The sequence below is a fragment of the Ovis aries genome, chromosome 1 (assembly GCF_016772045.2).
Source record: "Ovis aries strain OAR_USU_Benz2616 breed Rambouillet chromosome 1, ARS-UI_Ramb_v3.0, whole genome shotgun sequence".
NCBI lineage: Eukaryota > Metazoa > Chordata > Mammalia > Artiodactyla > Bovidae > Ovis > Ovis aries.
In genome coordinates, this window is record NC_056054.1 from 98,559,874 (window position 1) to 98,574,987 (window position 15,114).

Consider the following 15,114-nt stretch of genomic DNA (forward strand, 5'->3'; position numbering starts at 1 on the left):
TCCTATCTCAGTAAAATCACACCATTATCCAACATTTGCCGAAGTCAGAAAACTCAGTGTCATCGTTTTCACTTTTCATTTACCCTCCCTAACGTGGCTTCAAAGGCCCTTTAAGGCTTGGTTCCTGCCTCTCTTTCCAGCTCCATTTATTCTGATTCAGCTCCCGAGTCTTCACTTAACTGATCACTCTTTGCAGATCCTAGAATGAGCCAGCTCACTTCCCTTTTCTGTCTTTCCTGTCTCCAGTTGTTTTTTTTTCAATTGTACCTACAACTGTAATATTTTCCATCCCTTGCCTCTCTCCTAGCTCAACCTTGCTTACCTACCAGTCAGTTCTCATCTTAAATGTCACTTCTTTTGAGAATACTTCCCTACACCAGATTAAACCTTCCTGCTGACACTCTTATTTTCCTCAAACATAATCTGTCTCACTTCATTGCAATTTTACTGTTCAGTTGTTGATATAGTCTTGTCTGTTGTAGTATCTTGAATATCTAGCACAGCACCTTGTTTATAAAAGGCTCTCAGAGTATATTGAATGAATGAACTGCAAAATAGAGTTAATTATAACTACTTCTCAGTTATATTGGGGAACTGTGGAAATTGCATGACATAGTATTTGTTATTACACTTTGTAAGCTGTGAAATTGTAGAACCAACCCCCACAACGATAAAAAAAAAAATTATGCATGGTTGATCTCCCATACTTTTCTAGATTTTTCATCCTCTTTCTGGACCCACTATCTCAACAGTTGAGAGATCATGATGCATCAAAGTCCTGTCAGCTGAGACTTGCCCTGCACTCTCTCACGTGGGAGTGCCTTTCTGATCTAGAAGCTGCTCAAGTTGTCTTCCATACCATCTTTGTCGGTTCCGTCCCCAACTTGGCTCAAGCAGCAGCTATACCAAAGCTTTGTACTCACCCCTGCAATATCTACAGCTTCATGCTGGTTCAGTCCAATTGGGTTCTTTTGGCTGATTCTCCCCACCCTTAGGAGTCTTAGCAATTGCCTTTGCACTAAGGATTAGCATCTCTGTTCCTGACCACCCTAACAACCCCTCTTACTTTCACTCACTCCAGAAACTGAAGGAGAGGGTTATAATCCAAGGTTATCCTGGCCATTGGAAAAGTTGATTTGGAGAGGAATAGAATACTGAAAGGGTTTTTAAAGCAAAATCTCAATCCAAAGATTACAGGGGAGAGAGGTTAGAGATGATATGAGAAATGGAAGAAAGAGAAACAAGGGGTATGTGTGAGGGTAGAAGAGTTGTTGGGCGAACAGGGTAGTGAATCCATCCTCCCAGGTCATACTCTGTTCCCTTGAGAGTGATATACCTCACCGAAGCAGGGTTGTGTCTCTGGCTAGCTCTGAAAAGAGGTGAAGGTCCCAGTCTCCTCTGGTGCTACCCAACACAGGACGTATTGATCTGTACATTTGATCTCTTGTGATTTAATTTGGAAACAGAGTTAGGTATTCAGAACCATTCCTGATCTTAGAGGCCAAAACATCAGAGATAATATCAAGTGATCTTTTAAAACAAATCACCACCAGGGTTATGTTGTGGGAGAGTCAACCACTGCATCAGTTGGCAGTGTCAAATTATAAAAACAATCATGGTAGCTAAAACCCTATAGCCTCATTCACATAAGAGGTTATAGAAGTAAGTGCCTTCTTCTCCACTTCGGCACCCTCTCCTTAGATTAACACCCTTTGTGATTTCTTGAAAACTATGCTGGATGTTTACTAACCCGATTTTACCTATATAAACATGTGAGGGGAGAGCAGTTAACATGATCTCCCTGGAACATCCAGACCAGGAATGGACGAACTTTTACTATCATAGATGATAGTTTATCTGGAAATCTAAACACTGGAAATCTCTCAACACTGTACATATGCTAAGTGTCTTAAGTGTTATATTCGTTTGAAATGAATATATCTAAACTCCACACACAGAACTGGTGGGATACTCCAGGTGAGCCCTTCTCTCCTAGAGCCACGTGAGTGCAGGCCCCTCTCTTCAGTCACTGTGTCTTTCTCTTCCCCCCTCTCCCCCTCCCCAGCTTCCCCCTGTAGAGCCTCTTTCCGCCCTCCACCCTGGGCCCAGAAGCAGCATAGCTTGTAGAACAAAGTGCTAAGCCTACCTGCACCTTTCTCTGTTTCTACCCTGCAATTTGGGGAAGTGACAGAACTGTCATAATGTGTATGTTTAAGTCTCTGAGTTTTAAATTCAACAGAGGGGGAAAAAAGATGAAGATGAGAAGGGTAGCAGACAAATTTTATAATTTTTCAAGATATTAGTCCCATGGCCTCATTTTTTTCACCCCCACCTCCCAAAATTCCTGCATAACAACTAGATAGAATGATAAGCAGTGACACTTTGGAAGGCAGCCAGTCTAACAGTATTAGAGAGATAATATAATTTTAGAACTGGAGGGGGCCTCAGACCTGATTTAATCCAATGCTCTCATGTTAAGATAAGGACAGTGAGGCGCAGGGAGGTGTTGTGACTTGCTCAAGGTCACATAGGGAGTTTGGTCTATTACCAGCCCTGTGGACAGTCAAGGCCAGGCTATCTAGACTTGGGCGGGACTCAAGCAGCAACAGCAGAGTCTGTGCAGAGGGTTGGAGGCAATGATGAAGTGAGGGGCAGGGGCTGGAAGAAAAGAGGCCAAGAGAGGTTGCAGAGGAAGATGCTGTAGCCGCACAATTTCAATCCGAATGGTCAAGCCTGAGACATCTGGGCGTGAGAGGTACCAGATGGGCCTGGGATGGGCAGCAATCAGGCACTGGGCAATTCACTGGGAGTCAAGGCAACCGGAAGAAGCTGAGTCAAAGAGGCTGATTTGCAAGCAGCGCAGGGCTCTGCATACAGAAGCTGCAGCTGCAACTCAAGGACAGCATTTAGATTTACAGAGTGTGGATAGGACTTCTGGTCAGCGTCAGTCACCTCAGCCAGGCCTGTGAATCACAGCCAAATCTAGATGAGTTGTATTACTGACTATGATAATGGGAGGATGAATGGCGGCTGCGACTGCCTGCATGGCAATCAACCTCTAAGATGGCTAGAAATTTTGATCTGGCCAGCCCTTGGCCTGGAGAATAACGTCCCAGAGACACAGTGATCACCATGAACAGAAGTTACTTCAAAGACAAAGGCCATGACGCACAGCCCTGTGATGGAGGAGTCCACTTTGTCATGGGTCAGAGCCCAGGTTAAACACAGACCTTAGTTGGGGAGGGGGAGGGGGGATGAGGAGAGTGATGACCTGGAGAATGAAGAGAACTGAATGGAGTGTTTTCATCTCATGGAGGCAGAAGCTATCAGTGGGGCAGGAGCAACACATTGGTGCTACAGATACTAAGATAGTAAACCCCTAAATCCTTTTACTGACAGTATATTCAGAAGATTTTGTCACAGATCCTGAGAAAGTCACTTAACTTTGCTATGCATCAGGCTAAATCAACACAATGCAGAAACATCTGGATGAAAATGAAATGCCTCTGTCAGTAGTCTGGGTGTTTTGTCGACCTGACATCAAACAGCTGGATCCTTATAAACATTTGGATGATGCACTGAATTTTTCATTTTTCATTCAGAACACAAAATCATAGACTCTCCGGCTTGGCAGGAACTTAAAGGTCATCTAATCCCTGATATTTGGCATAGCCTCAAATGACCTGTTTTGTGTTATTGTGCACATTAAACGCTTAAGATATGGGGATGTGTTATGTCTAATTATACATATTGTATCTTATTTAAACACATATTTTAACATTTTGTTCTCCTTGGCTGTTTAATTGAATTGTAAATGAATTGTTTACAGGGTAGACTAAATTATTATATGTATGAAAATACAATGAAATTCTGTAATTAGCCCAGACTTGAATTTGGAAAAAAAAAAAAGCTGCAGGTGCATAAATGTGGGTGAACCTTGGTATTTGATCAGCACAGAGCCGGAAGACTGCCTGGGTTACCTTCACTCCTAGAGCTCCTTGCTTAGTTTCAGAAGGAGAGCACTAGCCAAGGAAGTCTGCTTCACCTCTCCTTCACTTCCTTACTTACACCTGCCACTTAAGGAGCTCCAACCAGGAGTCTGTTCCTAGACTGAGATTGAAAGGAAAGTAAGGGCAGAGGACTGTGAAATTCATTAATTCCAGAGATCTGTTTCAGCATCTGAATCTTTCTCATCCAGATGGCGAAGGCTTCATCCCACCCCAGCCCCCACTCCATATTCAGAGAATTCCTTTAAAAATATTTCCACAAATACAGCTTCGAAGAAGAGACAAGCTAAGGAAGCTTCCTCTCCCATAATTCAGCTCCTGGTCTAAAGTATGCATTTAATGTCCTTGACAGTCTGCATGGAACTTTTCTTTTTTTCTTTTTAACAAGTGGCTCTTGGAGCCATTGTCTCATTTATACAGCTAGGCTCCATAGAAATGGGTATGGCCAAATTAACACACAGAAGCAAATGGGAAGCATTTTCCAAAACTAAAAATGTGTGCACTGACTTAAAATGATAGTCTGGGGAGAAGAACTAAGTTAGAATGTCCAGGAAAAGGAAGAAAGGGTGAAATGAGATGGTGAGTCAATGAGGCAGGGAGATCTAGGAAGACTGTTCTGGATGGCAGGAGATGTAGATAAGGAAGTTCTTATATTTGCAGTGATGAAAGCTTATAATAGGATGGAGGGGAGTCGATAGTAAATCAATCAGTCAGCCAGCCAGCAGCATTTGCTGGGTACCCACTGTGCACAGAGCATTCCCGATACTAATAACTGTAGGGAGTTAGCCAGACTGTAAAAGACCTTCTAAGATGAGCTTGAAAACTAGTGGAAGAGATTGCTGCAGAAAAACAACAGCTCTGTGAATGTGAGCAAGAGCAGAGAACATATTGAATAATGAAGATAGCTGTAACTCAAGCAGGCATTAATACAACCACATGCACAAAAAGTAACTCAAGCAATCTAGATAGTGTAGGCTTTATATATATATGTATGTCAGAGTTAACGTCTATTGAGTATTTGCTATGTGGCAGATATAGTATTAACCATTTTATACACATTAGATCTTGAATCTGCCTGCAAAGCAGGAGACCCAGGTTTGATTCCTGGGTTGGGAAGATACCTTGGAGAAGGAAATGGCAACCCAATCCAGTATTCTCGCCTGGAGAATCTCATGGACAGAAGAGCCTGGCAGGCTACAGTTTATGGGTCACAAACGACCAAGTGACTAAACCACCATCATGAGAAATATGAACAAGCCTGTGAAATCTAAACATCAAGTAACATGTCCATTCGTGTGGCATGAAATGAAGTAAATGAAAGGTATGGATCTGAGGTATAAGAACTTCACCATTCAAGGATTTGACATAACTAGTCATGACTATTCATGAGCAGCCCTTAAAGTGGGGGACATGGATTGATTTGTAATTTACTCAGACACCAGAATGACTTATGCTGGGCAGTGATTCTCTTAGCTGTTGAGAGGAAATTGCTTACTGCCTACTGTCTACATCTCAGTACAACTTGGTTGTTCTAATATGTTTCATTGAGTTTGTCATCACTCTTTTGGAACAATGCTTGACTGCATTTTATGGGTGATAGTATCAACTATTATTTTAACTGAGAGCTTGAAGACTTGCAAAAGATCTTAAGATGTATACTTCACAAAGGCAAAAGTGTTTCTGATTTTAAAGAGATGAGGAAATACCCCACTGATATAGGTAAATTCTCCAATGTCTTTTCATAATATCATCTAGTTCTAGGTTAGGATAGTGGTGAAGACAGAAGGGCCTGTATCTGCAGTTATTTTATAGATGCTGCAACACAGCGCTGCCCTTCTTTAGTCTCCTGGGGAGTAACATCTCAAGATCATTCCGAGTTTGGAATGGAGAATTATAAAATGTATCTTGAATGGGTCAATTTTTCTTTTAAAGGACAACTGGCTTCGTCCTCCCATTCCCGGCTGTGCTGAGGGAAGTGGCCCTGGCTGTGCCTTGAATGAGGGTGGCCATGTTCCCTACTACAAGAACCTTTTCTCTGCCCTTGGATCAAATGCATAGCTGACTCCTGATATAAAGGCAGGCAATCTGAATTTTGTCAAGTAACCCCAGTAGTACACAAAGCTTTGCATCAACAAGAGTGATGATTCAATAGGGCAATAAAGTTCTTTCCGGAATTTGAACTGAGAAACTCAAAGAAAAATATCTGTACTATGAGATGCATCAGATGAACATGGAATGAACACAGAAGAACAGCTGGAGAGAACAGACTGGTCTTGCTTGTGATGAACAGTAAGGAGATGAAGGACCACCTCTGGGGTTCATCCTCCCAGTACCCATATGGCATTTCACTTACTGTGAGGTCACTGTTCCAGATGGTATGATGTGTCTCTCTTCTTATTGCCACAGGTATGACTCAGTAATCTCCCACGGACTGAGGTATGCTAAGGGAGTACTGGTTCCTGGGGGAAAAAATTCCAAGACTGTCAGAGGTGGTTACGGATCATCTAGTCAGTGCTACTCAAAGTGTGGTCCAAGGACCAGTGGAATCCACCACCATTCCAGCGTGTGGGAACTAGGAATGGAAACTGAGTAAGCATTTGAGAATTTTAACAGGAATTTGACCTTGCCCCAACATCCAATTTTTTGTCTGTTGAATCTAATAATAAAAAATTTGAGCTTGCATTTTGTAAATTTGTGGGGATATTTTTTCCAGTTCATTTTTCTAGTATTTTTATTATTTTTTAAAATTATGAGGAACAGTTGACCTTTGAACAACGTGAGTTTGAATTGTATAGATCCACTTACATGATGATTTTTTTCAGTAAATATGACCACAGTTATACAAGATCTGGTTAGTTGAATGCTCAGATGCAGAACCATGGATATTAAGTTACATCTGGATTTCAACTGCAGTGAGTTGGCCCCTTTAACCTGAACATTGTTCAAGGGTCAGTTGTCCAAGAAGGGTTGGAAAGTTTTTTAAAAATTTTCAAAATGGGTATTTCTCAAGAGATAGTTTGAGGACCACTGATCTAATCCCCGGCTTTCAAACTGTGAACTTTTGATCCATGAGTGGGTAGCAACCCATTGATCGGTCATGAAATTAATTTGTGTAGGTACCAGCACTAAGATGAGAATAGAAAGTATCAGGGTACATTGCATGTGATAAGGCAAAGTGCTGTTTCATAAAACTTTTATTTTTAAAAGTGTATGTAAATACACACATGCATGTATTTATATATATGCCAACAGGGAAAGGAACCCAAGAACCCCATGTTTGTTTGTCAGATGTCTCTGCTTTCCTTGTAGGTATAGGAAAAAATTTTCTCATCACTGGAAAACTATGTGTTGTCTATAGCATACCGTTTTGCATTATCTGATTTTGATTCAATGGGAGCTGTACATTATACAACTCTGTACATTAGAGATAACTGATAACATTGCAAAAACACTTCTTGTCTGTAGACATGCAAATTTCCATCCCTTCTGGTAGAGGTTCAATTGACTCTCATGTCCCTTAAGAAAGAAGCCAGTTTTTCAGCTTTTTGCACATTCATATCTAATCTAGAAATGGGTCTGTTTTCTTTTGAATTCTCTTTGGAATCAGTTGTGGCATCTACCTAATTCCCTCACTGACTGAATTAAAACCTCTAATGAGTGTTCATTCTAAATCTGTTGAGAGTCGTGATTTTACCTTTCTTGAGAATAATCTTTTTCACAAAAGTCACAGTAGACCTTTCTTATACCATCAGGTTGTGGTGTTTGTTCAAACTTAGATCATTTCTAATGAAATGGGATCCTCAATAGGAAGCAATGACTGGGTCCCCAGCAAGACTGACAGGCTTGCTCCTGGGTTAACTTTCTGCTTCTGTTGTGATAGGAATCAAAAGAGATCTCAGCTGTGAAAGGTCTTTTCTTGTGAAGGACCATGTGCCATCAATGATCTTGATTGCTATTCCACAAAATTATCCCTCCCATGCCTTCTATCTGTGATATTTTAAAGTATATATCTCTTTCACTCCACTTCAGAAAAATTTGAAAATACAGTTAAATGTGGACTGGGCACATGAGAAGCTCAGTTCAGTTCAGTTGCTCAGTCGTGTCTGACTCTTTGCAACCCCATGAACCGCAGCATGCCAGGCCTCCCTGTCCATCACCAACTCCCAGACTCCACCCAAACCCATGTCCATTGAGTCGGTGATGCCATCCAACCATCTCATCCTCTATAGTCCCCTTCTCCTCCTGCCCTCAATCTTTCCCAGCATCAGGGTCTTTTCAAATGAGTCAGCTCTTTGCATCAGGTGGCCAAAGTATTGGCGTTACAGGGTCTCAGATACAGCAAGAAACAACACTAGCTTGAGAATCAATCTAGATTCTAGGCCCAGCTTGACCCCTAATTAGCTGTACACCTATGTGAGTGTATGAATGCTAAGCCCCTTCAGTTGTGTCTCAGTCTGTGTGACCCTATGGACTCTAGTCTGCCAGGCTCCTCTGTCCATGGGATTCTCCAAGGCAAAAATACTGGAGTAGGTTGCCATGCCCTCCTCCAGGGGATCTTCCAACCCAGGGATGGAACCCCATGCCTCTTACATCTCCTGCATAGCCAAACAGGCTGTTTACCACTAGTACCACCTGGGAAGCCCAATTAGCTGTTTAAGCTTAAACAAATTGCTTAACCTCTATGGTCAGATTCTTAATCTGTACCTTGACCTAAGTCAATAGCTTTATGCTTTTATGTTTGTTTAGTACAACAGCTCTTTTCCAGAAAAGCTTGCACTCAGTCCCCAAATCCCAATTTCCAAAACAACAACAGACACTCTGATGAACAGTGGGTGTCTGTTTAGTTTCAGTTCCCCACTCTGTGGTGGTCTCCACTCACAGGGGCCACTCAGAACTCTGCGGATTCCACTGTAGCACAGCCCAAAAGGCACAGAACTTATGAGCACTAAAGCTCTTCCTGATACTAGGATGATGTTACAGTCCATTATTTTGTCCCAGAGTTAGCATATTTTAAAAAAAATACTTTATAAGCTGTTCCACCCTTTCCTTCCTTGCCCCATCCCCACCCCACTGCCTTGACAGCCTCCAATTTTAGCTCTGACCTTTGGAATCGTCAGCCCATCCTCAGTTCCTTCAACCCCTGGGATCCGCCCCCCATAGCTTCAGTTCAAAAACATATCCATTGTGTTGTAATAATGTTTAATTCTCTGCTTCCCCCACCAGACTGTGAGTTCCCTGAGCGACAAGGCGTGTCCTCTCACCTTTGTTCCCCGGTCCAGCACGGAGCTGGACCCTCTCCTCTGTCCTCAGCACACACTCCACCCACTGTGTCTCCCGCTCAGAGTTCTCTCCTGAACTCCAGGCCACAGAGACAACTACTTGCCAGACATTTCCGCTTTGTGTATTTCCTAAGCTCTTCAAAAGCAGCGTGCTCAGAACTGGCCATAGCTTCCATTCAGAATCCTCACCTCCTCCTGAAAAGTCCCATCGCTATGAGGGATGTTGCAGTCTACTTGCTGCCCAAACCAGAAAGCTTCAACACCTCTCTTTACTTCATTTCCACATCCAACCGGTTTACATGTCCCTTTAGTTCCTCCTCCCCCAATTCTTAACTCCATCTGTTTCTCTCCCTTCTCACTGCTACTGCCCTAGTTCAGACCACATGGATAATAATTGATAGTTTTGATGGTATTTCCGTGGTACCAAAGTGTTATAAAAAAGTAATAAAATCCTCTTCATACATTAGATCTTCCAATGTTTATGCCTACTCTGAGAGTTTTAGCGCTGTTAATAGTCCCATTTTACAGTCAAGGCAATTGAAGCTCAGAGAGAATAAATAACCCAACCTGGGTGGGTTTGTTGTTGGAACTTAAATCCCTCTCTCTCTAATGCTGATGCTTTAGCCCATAACCATTGCATTAAAACTGAAATATTGACTGCTGTTGTTTCCTACCATTAGCCTTGCCCTTTTAAGTCCCTTCACCATTCTGCTACCCAAGAATTCTTAAAAGAGAAACCTTATCATGTATCCTCTGCTTAAAACCCTTCATTGTTTTTCCTCTGCCTGGACACAGTACAAGCTTGCGAATAGGTCACTAGGCCCTTCATAATCTGGACCATCTTACCTCTCTGGTCTCTTTCTTTGCCATTGTCACCTGCAGCTTCAGTCCTACTGAACCCTTTGCAGTCTTGAGGATGTATCTTGCAGTGTCTCCCATTCTTCTTACCACTGTGCCTTTTTCTTCTGCCTGGCAAACTTTTTCTGCTACCTCTACCTGGCCAACTCTCAGTCACACTCCAATTCTCGGCTTAGAAGTTTTCAACTCTAAAAGCTCTCTATGAGCACTCATGTTCCCAGAGCACTGTGTATTTTCTGACAATATCACCATGACTCTACACTGGAATTACCTGTTTATGTGTTAGCATCCTTGAGCTTCTGGATGGTGGAGACTGCTGTGGTGTTGCTCTTTGCTGTAAGTTGGGCTCCTTAGACGCACAGCCTAAGATGAAAGTTCTTATCATGTGATTTATTGAGAGCGTACTTTCAGGTGAGACCTGTGGAATGAGGGAAACAGAATAGGGTAAGCTGAGATCAGCTGTGGGCTCAGCCTAAGTCTGATGGTGGGGGAGGAGCTCTAGTTCTTGAATGACAACATGGAGTTGTCCCACCTTGAGGCTAGGGGTTGAATTTTCACCACCCCCACAAATATCAGTCATCTCATCTTCTGCAGGCTGGCCCCTGAGTATGTGTGTATGGGTGGGGATGAGGGGGGCCACAACTCCCCAGGTATCACTGTGGGGAGTGATATCTGCCTACAAGATCCAGTAAAGGTTTCAGCTGAGAGTCCTCAGGGGCTGAGATAGGTATGCCCTCCAGGTAATGAGGATCTACCACCTACCCTAGGAGCTAGACCTTTCCTGCCACCATCACACTCAGTAAATGTCAAAGGAGTAAATAGCATAACTTTTTTCATTTCAATTTTTTTCATTTATTCCTGGCTTGGTGATTTTTCTAATGAATTAGATCCCCTAACCTCCCCAATCTTGGTTTGTTTTAAAAGTCTCTGGTATTTTTGGTCAACCACACTTGGGTAACTAGTTTCTCACTTAGCATGTTTTGTTCCATATTAGCCAAACGTGTTCATGAGGGCGTATTTCTACAACTTAATTAGTTGTGAAAGGTTTGACTGGTCCCTAGTAAGAATGTACACATCTTCTTAAATCAAGTAGGATTTGTGGGGAGAAGGTTTCTCTCATACCACCAAATGTGATTTTAAGCCATTTGCCTAAGACAACTTGCTCTGGAATATCTATACATTTCCTAAGTAGTGTGTGTGCTAAGTTGCTTCAGTCATGTCTGACTCTTTTCGATCCTATGGACCACCAGGCTCCTCTGTCAATGGGATTCTCCAGGCAAGAATACTGGAGTGGGCTGCCACTTCATTCTCCAGGGGACCTTCCCAACCCAGGGATCAAACCCAGGTCTCTTATGTCTCCTGTGTTGGCAGGCAGGTTCTTTACCACCAGTGCCACCTTAGAAGCCCTGTCTTATTTGGGGATCTACCCAAATGTATCTGTCAGTTCTGCATAATTTACATACACATTATCCAGGCGTGGGGGCCCTCGCCTAGTGGTTAGTTGCCGGCCATTCAGATGACCTAACATGGCTAGGAAGCTAGAGAGACCCCTATGGAGGGAAGAATTATTCCCACAAGAAAGTTTGCTTCTGCTCAAATGGGCTGGGGCCTGACTTTGTTCCTCAAGAACGTTTTTCTCTTTGGGAGAAATTTAGCCCCACCAGACTCAGCCAAAAATTTAAGAGCCCTAAAGGTAGAGACTGGGTGTTGTTCATCTTTACATAAATACAAATAATACTTCAGACTCAACTGTTTAAAAGTACTTTCACATATATCTCATCTGATTCTTGCAAAAATCCCAGTAAGCAAAAAATTAGTGTTTCCATTCTACCTATGAGGAAACTAAGATATTTGGAGTTCAAATGACTCACCTAAGGGCACATAGGTATTAAGTGGCAGAGCTGCCATTCAAACCCAGGATTTCTAATACCAAATATGTTATGCAGCTTCCTGTATAACACAGACCTGGCATACCATACAGCCTCGCTAGCTGTTTGTTGAGTTACCTATGGCTTCTGTTATTCATGTCCAGGGCTCCCCTCCTTTAGTGTAGATAGTGCATCATGGGCTAGCCTTTGTCAGCTAAAGCATTGTGCCAATGAGGTCAAGGTCACTGGTTCAATTCTCAAAAGACCAGTAGTTACATTTTCATCAAGACAATAGCAATCTTAGTTCCAGTGATACAGACCACTCCCTTTATCACCCATTTTGCCATTTGTGCCATGGAATGTGCAAGGAATAGGCAAAAGAATACGAATAGAGCAGAGCAAATCCTTCACTAATTCTATCTCTAGAGAACATGGGGAAGAAAATCTGATTATGTTTATTTTTTTTCCCAGGAGAAAGGACAGAATCCTGGAGTTATCCTTAGAAGTTTCTGGGTCAATATTCAGTGGCTTGAGTGGATCTAGCCCCAAAAGGCTTTACAAAGGAGAAGGTGAGGCAGGCTGAAGGGACAGCAAGGGCACAGGAAGAAATAACCAGCTGGGGCATTCAGTCCAGCACGTGTCATGTTCTCAAAGAGAAGGTCACATGATGCATTTTCTGCTAGAGATAACTTACAGACTTTGTAGGAAAGCATAATGGTTCCAGTGGCTAAATTTATAATCTAGAGCCCTACACAAAACCTTCACCCACATTCACCTCTTCCATCTCTATAGCTTAGTCTATGACGCCAACGAAAAGCAAATGCTTTCAAACAGATGCTTGAAAACTGCAGAGCTCTTATTGCTAATAATGTTTATACCATTCAATTACATGAACACTGATTGACAGGCCTGTTTTACATCTACAACTCTGAAGGCCCTAGGAGTGAGGTGAATTAAGTCTTTGCCTTCAACTCATCATCCAAAGAGTGAGACCATTATAATATATAACATAAATCAAGCAAAAAATAAATGCTAATTAAGTGACTGTGCTCCAGGAGTTGAGAAAAGTTGACTATAACCAGATTCCTTTGGAAAAACCTCATGGGAGAGGACTGAACTGAACTTAGAAGGATCTGGGGGATCTGAATCAGAAGACAGGTTGTGGAAAGAGCATTCCTCCCCTGAATTCAGTGCACCACATCCACATCTGGGCCCACCTTACCATTTCAGCCACGGAGGCAGAAATCTGACAGCGAAATCTGACAATGTTGTAACTTCAGGTGCCCTGAGCAGCAACGGCTTCATCTTTCTGGCTTCTCTGCCCTCCCTGCCTGCAGACCTGTTCAGCCGTTCTGATACGCATGCAAACCTGGAAGTATGTGGATGTTAACACCCAAGGAACTACACTTGATCAATGGGGAGCAGAAGCTGGCAGACTAATACTTCCCTCTTCCATCCTTCGGGCTCCCAAGTCTGAGGCAGTGTACAAGGGCTCTTCAGAGGGTCCTAGGTAGGACTGAGTTCTGGTTGCCCACAATGATAATCAGATAACAAAAGTCATCATGGATTGTCTTCTCTTTCTTCCCTGATTTAGTCTTCACAGGCACCCTCCCTCTATCTGCATCCCCCACCGCTATATTATTCCTTAGCATCACTTCCCCCAATTAATCACCTGCACACAAGTCCTTGTCTTGTAAGGAATCTGGACTAAGAGTAAACTTGTTGTTTTTCTGTACATCCCTGAAAAATCGCTGTTCTAGACACAGGAGTAAGTCACACAGTATGACACAGGGAAGGAGTGTAAATTCTCTCCACCACCCCTCTCACGCCTCTGACCATCTCCCTCTTGGGTTTGTCCTATGGGGACATAAGCGTCATAAGAGGTCTTCAGAGAGCTCCTGGGGGCCTGAGTGATGGGGAATCCCACATCTGTAGGGCACAGGACATTTCCCTGAGGGCGAAGCAGTTAGGCACTGTGCCCTCCCCTCTGCCCAGATGGCTGTGAAAGCTGAAAGGTTCTCGTGTTCCCAGCGTGGCGGGAAGGAGTGAGGCCCAACCTCAGCCTGCCTGCAGCACCCTTGGTGGCACTCCTGTCCATAGTTCCCTCACTCTCCAAGTCCCCAGATCTCAGCGCTCAGGAAGGAAGGCTGGGATCTTCCCAGGATCCCCAGCCCATCCTCAGATCAGCACTTGCTCGCGTTACACAGCCAGGCTCCCCGCACTACTCAGCCATACATCGTCCTCACCAGAAAGTGTGCTCAGGGAAGGGCCAGCAGACTGACTTCCTCTGCCCTCAGCAATAGACCTGATTCTTCCGGAATGTACACCGTTTGTATTTTGTGCCTCACGAGTGAAGCATGATAATAAGAAACTGGGGGAGGATGTCATAGCGTTATGAGTTTGCGAAACAGACCTAGGCTGAATGCTGAGTGGAAAGGAAAGCCATACAAGGACACCAAGTGTCCCAGTGACTCAGACAGACTGACCAGACTGGAGGAATGGGACAGCGTATGAGAGACTGAGTTTACATGGAATTTCTCCCTTGTAAGGGCCATGAAGCTCTTGAAATTTGGTGGGGAGGTGGCAGGGGGATCCAGGGAAGACTGTCATCAGGGAGACTGTAGAGAGGAGGATTATTAAATACTGTTTCTGGTCATGCTAAAAGAAGAAACAGGACCAGAAACATGTTTAGAGATGAGTCATTTGTTGTTCAGGTGCTAAATCATGTCCCACTCTTTTGCAACCCCGTGGACTGTAGCCTGTCAGGCTTCTCTGTCCATGGAATTCTCCAGGCAAGAAAACTGGAGGAGGTTGCCATTTCCTTCTCCAGGGGATCTTCCCGACCCAGGGGCTGAACCCAGGTCTCTTACATCTCCTGCACTGGCAGGCAGATTCTTTACCTCTGGGCCACCAGGGAGTAAAGCAATGCCCAAAGTCAGCTGTGCGGCTGGGCTTCTCAGCAATCTCTCTGGCTCTGAGTGCCTCCATGAGAGGTGAATTCTACCTTTGTGATAGCTGCAGGTACAGCTCAGTGTCACCATCCCTTGCCACCTCCAGTAACGCATAGCAGGTCCTCCAGGGTCTTTGATACAGAATTTGTTC

At 43.6% G+C, this 15,114-nt stretch overlaps 1 long non-coding RNA gene across 1 annotated transcript in view; it reads right to left on the reverse strand.

Moving 5' to 3' along the window:
• The window catches only part of LOC121817731 (uncharacterized), a 199,772-nt gene extending 185,406 nt beyond the window's left edge, over positions 1-14,366 (reverse strand). The window contains exons 1-3 of the long non-coding RNA XR_006057774.2: positions 14,259-14,366; positions 10,416-10,562; positions 6,361-6,466 (exon numbers count right to left, since the gene is read on the reverse strand). This is a non-coding gene — a long non-coding RNA (uncharacterized LOC121817731). The remainder of the gene's footprint in view (positions 1-6,360; positions 6,467-10,415; positions 10,563-14,258) is intronic.
• Between the last annotated feature and the right edge of the window lie 748 nt (positions 14,367-15,114).